Source organism: Aulostomus chinensis, chromosome 1, assembly GCF_037954235.1.
Source record: "Aulostomus chinensis isolate RoL2024-O1b breed Wild chromosome 1, RoL_Achi_v1.0, whole genome shotgun sequence".
NCBI lineage: Eukaryota > Metazoa > Chordata > Actinopteri > Syngnathiformes > Aulostomidae > Aulostomus > Aulostomus chinensis.
Window position 1 is genome coordinate 25483939 of NC_141320.1, and position 7719 is coordinate 25491657.

The 7719-nt window shown below is 45.2% G+C and overlaps 1 non-coding gene across 1 annotated transcript; it reads right to left on the reverse strand.

Moving 5' to 3' along the window:
- Positions 1 to 1651: 1651 nt before the first annotated feature.
- On the reverse strand, positions 1652 to 1723 carry trnaa-agc (transfer RNA alanine (anticodon AGC)). Its single transcript has one exon. It is a non-coding gene; the product is annotated as a tRNA-Ala (tRNA).
- Positions 1724 to 7719: the final 5996 nt, after the last annotated feature.

Here is a 7719-nt window from a genome sequence, read left to right on the forward strand (position 1 = left end):
TGAGTGCAGGATTCACTTCTCTCATTGCTGTTTGTTCACTGTTGAGGTTTTATTCCTCCACCAACCTGCTTCTGTCTGGAAAGAAACAAATAACTGGAGTGCTGTACATCAACAGACGTGGAGTTTGGACACGGACGAATGAAGTTTGGCTTTTTGTTTCTTTCATCAGATCAGAGCTGATAGGAAAAACAATCAGGTGGTTTTATTAAACCAGCAGTGAGCTGGACTTCAGCCCAGGTCCACAGTCCCACTGTCAGTTCACTTCAACATGAACGAACAAAATCCAACCCTCACCTGGCCTGGAAATAAATAACAATTACATAACTCCTTTATTTCTCTCCTGTTCAGGTCCAGTTGGACTCCATCCATCGTCATCTTCCGCTTATTCCTTACTATTAAGGGTCGCGGGGGGGCTGGAGCCTATCCCAGCATCTACGGGCAAGAGGCGGGGTACACCCTGGACAGGTCGCCAGTCCCAGTTGGACTCATTCATCTCTATATGGTAGGATTTCACTTCATGAGTTCAGAAGCATCTTCACATGAGACGCTGGTTCCTCACATTGATTGATAGTTGAATTCTGTGTTTGATGTCTGAATTCTGTGTTTGATGTCGGAATTCTGTCTTTGATCTCTGAATTCTGTCTTTGATCTCTGGGCTCTGAGCATTGATCTCCTGCTTCAGTCTTTGATCTTTGACTGATTCTAAACTCATCAAAGGATCACATCAGCATCTTGGTCCAGACTCCAGATGGTGGTTTTACCAAGTGCACCACAGTCCTTGTTGCTGTCTGCTGTTGGGTCACAGCAAAGTAAGGAAACAGCCTGACGGTCCTCAGGAGGAAATTCAACAGCCTCCAAAGATGGAGGTGAATCTAGACCCTCTCATGTTGGCCATCCTTGATAAACTTGGGCGGTACTCTGGTGCAGGGATGAGGTCATGGAGCTGATCTGGGAGCAGTCCTGATGTTAAATGCTGTGATGAAGGACAGTGTGGAGGCAAAATGGACAAAATGTGTTAACATAAAATAAAATTGTAAACCTGTTTGAAGTCTTATTTTGTGTCTGATGGCCATTTTTAAAATCACTAATGATTTTTTTGACTGAACGTCCTGGATCCTGTGGTGCCTGATGAGGAGACAACTTGAGTACAGAGTTGGAGAAGAGGGTTTTTGGAGGGGAGATGATTTTTGCAGTGCTACAAGTCAATAAAATGTCATCATGTTTCAAAATGTCCTCACTAAGATGGTTATTAATCCCTCATTCTCAGCTGCTACAGCCTTTAAAGAAAACCTTTGACTGGTGGATCTAACAAAGATCAGATGTTGTCTCCTCTAGAACATCAACAGCTTAACGTTGTGGGCAGGACTCCTACCTGAGCAGGGAGACCCCAATGGACTTCTAGTCCTGATAGGGAGAGGGAGCCTCCTGGGTCGCGGAGAGGGGAACCTGATAGGGAGTGGGACGATCCGCCCATTGTGGGTGATTGACAGGGCAGGTTTGATCTATGTTTTCATTTTCAAAAGTAATTTTGAACATTTGTGGACAGTTCGCCCATCTTGAACATGTAGAAGATGTCTTCTGATAGTGAATCGACTGTTGTCACATTTAAGGATCACTTTAGCTGACAAGATGAAGGCTACAAAGGACCAGCTGGAGATGCCGGGGATTGAACCCAGGGCCTCATACATGCTCAGCATGCGCTCTACCACTGAGCTACACCCCCTCTGGTAGAGTCACTGTTTAACTGGTGAATGAATTTCCAGTTGATTTTAGGAAACCTAGAAGTTCCTCAGGTGCCATCAATCTTAAGTCACTCCTTCACTTTGTGTGTGGTTCAAAGTCAGTGGTTTCATCAGAGCTCAACAACAGAACAAGCTGAAGTCTTCTGGAGAACGAGGGCACCGATCCCACCACCTCTCACATGCTAAGCTAGCGCTCTACCATTGAGCTCCCTCCTCTGCTCAGCAACATAACAGATAATGCAGGTTGACCTTCAGGCTGCTGGGAGGTCAACACCTGAAATATTTCCAGGATTCTGTTGTGTTGGTAGAAACAGTTTGAGGGAAGGAAACCCTCAAACATGATGATGTCATTATTGAAGGCTTTACTGCTCCAAACCTTTGCTTGTTCTTCTGGGGTTGTGAGAGGTTCTGAGTGATGAATGGAAACTGAAGGTTTAGGCATCAGTTCAAAGTAGCAGGAGCTTAAGGGGACATTTCAGATTTGTTGAAGTTGAGTCCGACTGCCTTCTTGTTCATGACGATGGTGATGTCAGAGTTCTTGCTCAGAACGATCCATGCTGTTCCTCCTATTAGTTCTGGAAAGTTGGAGCAAAACGTCATGCAGGGTCACAAGGTCACGTGTTTTGTGTTATCAGCAGATTTAATCTATAGAGTGAGTGACGTGTGGTGTGTTTGTCAGGAGCTTAAAGACCAAAGTTGTTGACGTACAAGAGAAGTAAACACGTCAAAGCGGCTTCATTTTAATGAGTGAAACTTAAAATTAAGAGAAGAGTGACAACAAAAATGGAGTCAAGAAGTCGTCTTCAAAACACACACACACACACACACACACACACACACACACACACACACACACACACACACACACTCACATAGTCATATTAGTCATATACACTCTTCTCTTTATGTTGCCCCCTGCTGGACAATAGGTTTAAGGTTCATGTGGAAAAAAAGCAGACAATAAATACGACTGAACTATTATTGAAATGCCGGCGACTTCATTCGATCTGAAAGTTCATTGTTGACCAAACAGACACTGATACAACAGGCTTAAAGTCTACCTCCATCGGCTAAAGATGCCCCTGGATCATAAAGCACAGCTCGACTGCTGGCTAACATGCAGGCGTGGGCCTATCACTGAAATCAGCAGTCATGAAAAACTGTGCTAGGCCTCCAGACCCAAGCTTGAAGAGGTTTGAAAACTGGACCCAGGAGAATTTTAACTGAAAACCCCTGCTCTAGAGGATCTGAGGGATGCATGACTGCCCTCTGTTGACCTGTTTAATACAGGAATATCTGAGAAGTACTGAGGACGGCAAAGGGTGCTGATTGGCCAGCAGCCCCACACAGGTCAAAGGTCACCCCCCACGGCGGACCAGTTTATTATAATAGTCACGACACCATCAGTTACAGTTGGGTTGGGTTCAGGCTCTTCAGCGCTTCTTATTTTTCCGTGAGCTCCTCCAGCTGCTGGTCCGTCTCTCCTCTTTTCTTTCTCTTCTGCTTACTTTTTTGTTTCTTTGTTCTTTAACTTTAAACAGAACTTCTCCTCTCCCCCTTTTCACGGTCACAATACTGTTGACCTCCCGTGAGCCTTGAATCTCCATCCTGACCAGCAGAGAGAAGCCCCCTTGTGCCTGAGAAGAGCATCGCGGATCCCAGTGGGAGCCACAGTCGTTGAGATGGAGGCTTGGTAGGCCGTCCCCCCACCAGGTCGTTGGAGAGGTTCCGTACATTGATGAGAACAATCCAGCTGAGAACGTGAGCAGGTCCTGTTGGTTGTCGTGCTGTCACAGTAACAAAGACCAGTGCTGCATCTGTTCAGGCCTCAACTCCTGTCTCACTGCCAGCTCCACCTGACTCCTCAGACTCTGCTCAACCTCCATTCAGGAGTTTTCTTTGTTTGGAGGTCACTGACCCTTCATCCTGAACACCTTCTCACCTGCTACCTTTGCCGTCCACTTGAGTCTCAGATAAATCTTATGATTCATGTCTGATCCTCCATGTGCCTTCATTGCTTTACTGGTATTATTCCTCTGTCTTACACGCTTCCTTGTTTGTATTCAATCCTCTTAAAATTCCAGGAAGTGTTTCAACTGGTTTTTATATTTGTATGTAAGTCTCTGACCCTCAAAGAACCCACTGATAAGCTGGAACCTGAGACTGAGCGTTTCTCATTGGACTCTAAATTACAACCAGCAGTGCCCTGAGTAACAACTGTGTTAGCATCCCAAAGCTACATCATCACCACCAGCTGATCAAGTCACTACTCTGTACACAAGTCACTGTAACCTAGCAAAGTTGAACCTAGAGGAAAAGTACAGTTGAAGCCAGATGCAAACAGATGTTGATGTTTACTCTGTAGTCCTGGCAGCAAGTGTCCTTGGAGACGTCACTCCAGACACTCGCAGAGCTGACAGAGATGGTTTGACACAACTCATGATGTTATTGCACTGCAACAGTAACGGACCATCGATGGCATCGCGGTGATGGAGGAGGACAAAGAATTCTGTCATCAAGTTTTGTTCATGTTTTGTAAATGTTCTTCTTGATCTCAGCATTTAGTCTTTGATGTCACAGTGCCAGAACGGACCAAACCTGCCTGTGTCAGAGGAAGCAGAATGACATCAGCATCAGGACATTCAGAGCCTTCAGAAACGTGGTGATGGTTTCACCAAAGAGGGACCAGTTCAGTAAATGTGGTCAGGCTTCTGAGAGTCTGGGTTCAAGATGGAGTTCGGGGTTTTAGCGACTCAGAAAAACTATTTGTGGCTCAGAAAGCAGAGGAGGGCTGATGAAGAGACCCCACAATGAGTGTCATCAAGGAGGAGGAGGTAGTAGACATCACATGGGGGGGGGGGGTAGAGCAGCAAGAAGAGAGAGAGGAGGAACAACTTGTTTGAATAAAACAAAGACAAACAATCAAAGAGAGTCAGAGCAGAGGAGCGGCCCTGAGTCACAGTGAATGGTGGAGTTTGATGATCCATCATTCATCTCCTTTAAATGCTGTCAGGGAGGGAGAGCGGTCTGCTGGTGGTGGTGTTCATTCCTCAGTGGGAGCCTCTATGGTTGATGTTCTACTGCCCTCTGGTGGTGAGGCAGTGGGGATGCAGGTGATCTGCTGGTCTGGTTGAACGTGAGCGGACAGAAATCTTGTTGAGGTGACTGGGAGTTCCTGACTGTGGTGAGCTGCCATGCTCCTCCTCAGGTCTTCATGGTGGCTTTCTGCTGGACTGTTGTTGAAGGGAACATGGCATCCTATCATTTTCAGCTCTGACATCTGGACAGTGGACAGATGTGACATCATCATGGTCTCACTGCCTGCTTTGTTCATGGATCAATGGAACGTTGTGTTGGAACCTTTATTGTAGAACTGCTATGAGCTGAGATCTCAGTGTTGTTGGAACAACGCAGCTCCACGTGGGACTGATGTGATGAAGAGGTTTTTATTGAGCTGAAGCTGGAGAGCAACAATCAAAATGGAGCAGCAAACATAATGTCTGGTCTCTCTCTCTTCTCTTCCCCACCTCTCTGTCTCCTCTCCTCCCTCACCTCCATCTCTCTCCAGGCCTTTTTAGACAGAAAATGTGCCAAATTTGCCGTCTCGTCTGTGTGAAATGGAGGCGTAATATTCCTCTTTTTGAAAAGACACCCCTTGGTGGGCATCAACACTTGATGTGATGTGCAGCTCACACAACCTCAGTCATTGACAACGCAATGACTGAGGTTGGCAGAGCGGGGCAACAACAGACTCTTGAACTGAAACCCAGGATGGAAACCATCTCGGAGCAGTTGGCCGCTCTGCAAAGAGGAGAGTGATGTTGAAGACCAGAAATTTAACTTTACAATTTGGATTGGACTGAAAGAGAAGACAGATTGGAATGTGTGCTCCTCCGCCCAAACCCACAGCTTCCTTATCGGCTGCCCCATTGTTTATCCTCCAGGAGAACTCCTTCTTGTAGCCGACCTTGTAGTCTGGCTGCAGGCCTCACTCTCACTTGCAAAAGTGTACCATTATTACGATTAAACTGTGCATTCAGGGAACATTAAAGTGGTTTCAATCGTATTCATCAGGTTGATTTCAGTTTGTAGACGTTAATGATAAATCTTCTATACAAACCAAAGTTAAACACGGTGTTCCTCAAGGTTCAGTGCTGGGGCCAATACTCTTCACTTTATGTATGCTTCCTTTAGGTCATATTATTGGGAAACAGTCCATAAATTTCCATTGTTACACAGATGATACTCAATTATATTTATCAATAAAGCTGGATGAAGGCCAGCAGTTGTCTAAAACTCCATGTATGAGTTCCATCTAGGCTGGACTTTTGTAATTCTTTATTATCAGGCTGCACCAACAAGTGATTAAAGACTTGACAGCTGCACATGTATTGACAGGAACCAGGAAGAGAAACCATCGTAACAATAACATACACTCATGTAAGATAGTCTGAAGACACTCAAAGATAATTCAGTGTTTGATCAGTGATCAATACGTCAATATAAAGATCAGTAAGTGGTACCAGGTGGATCTTTCCATGGTGACCTCAGAGAAAATAAGATCAGCCCTCTCACCGTCATATCCAATGATGGCTCCATTATGTCAGGTTAACTGAGTTCATTTCCTGCTGCATTATCTGAAAAACGCTTTCTAAAACCAGAACCTCCAAGTTGGGTCTGAACGACCATGATAAATTGCATTATCTACTCAGTTTGAGTCACACCAACACAGAATGGACAAAGGACATTTTTCTGTTGTGTTGTTTCATGTTTTCCTCATCTAGGAAGTTTTTGCAACTAATTCAGCAAGACAAATGTCTCTCAAGTGTGTGTTCTCCTCATGTGTCTTTTCAGACATCCTTTTTCTGAAAATCTTTTGCAACAAAATGCACAGGGGAATGGTTTCTCCCCAGTGTGCGTTTTCATGTGCTTTCCCAGATTTCCCTTTTGTGAGAATCTTTTGCCACAAAGTGCACAGGGAAATGGTTTCTCCCCAGTGTGCACGTTCAGGTGCCTTTTCAGATGTCCCTGTTCTGAGAATGTTTTGCCACACACTGAGCAGCCGAATGGTTTCTCTCCAGTATGTCTTCTCATATGTCTATTCAGACAACCCCTTTCTGAAAATCTTGTGCCGCAAACTGAGCAGGGGAATGGTTTCTCTCCAGTATGGGCTCTCCTAATGTGTCTTTTCAGACAATCCCTTTCTGAAAATCTTGTGCTGCAAACTGCGCATGGGAATGGTTTCTCTCCAGTATTGGCTCTCCTAATGTGTCTTTTCACACTTGACTTTTCTGCAAATGTGGTGCCACAAACTGAGCATGGGAATGGTTTCTCTCCAGTATGTGTTCTCTTCATGTGTCTTTTTAGATATCCATTTTCTGAAAACCCTGTGCCGCAAACTGAGCAGGGGTATGGTTTTTCTCCAGTGTGTGTTTTCATGTGTACATCCAAATTCCTTCTGTAACTAAAACCTTTACTGCACTTTGAGCACCTAAAGGGACGCTCATCCTCACTGACTTCTGTCTCAGATTCAGAAGGACCAAAGGTCACATTCCTGATGATCTCTGATTCTCTTCCAGTCTTTAGTTTTTGTTCTTTTGAGCTGCAATGACTCGCTTCCTGTCCTGGGCTCAATTTTTGAAGCATATTCCTCCTTGAGCCAAAGGGTTCCTTGTGCTCAGAAGTGGCCGTGTTATCAGGTCTGACCCAATCATCCTCACTGACTTCAGTCTCAGCTTCAGAAGAGTCTGACATCTGGTCTTCAGTCTGGGGTTGTACAAGTGGATCTGGATCTACCTTGCTGGCTGGTTCTGGTTCAGGTTCTGGTCCTCCACACTCTTCTCCATCAGCTTCTGTTTTCAGAGGATGAATTGGGTTGCTGCTCAGAGACTCTTCTTTCAAGTTCTCCTCAGTTAGACTCTGATGAAGATGTGGGAACTGAGGTTTCTCTTCGTCCCCTTCACTCTTCACAGGAACC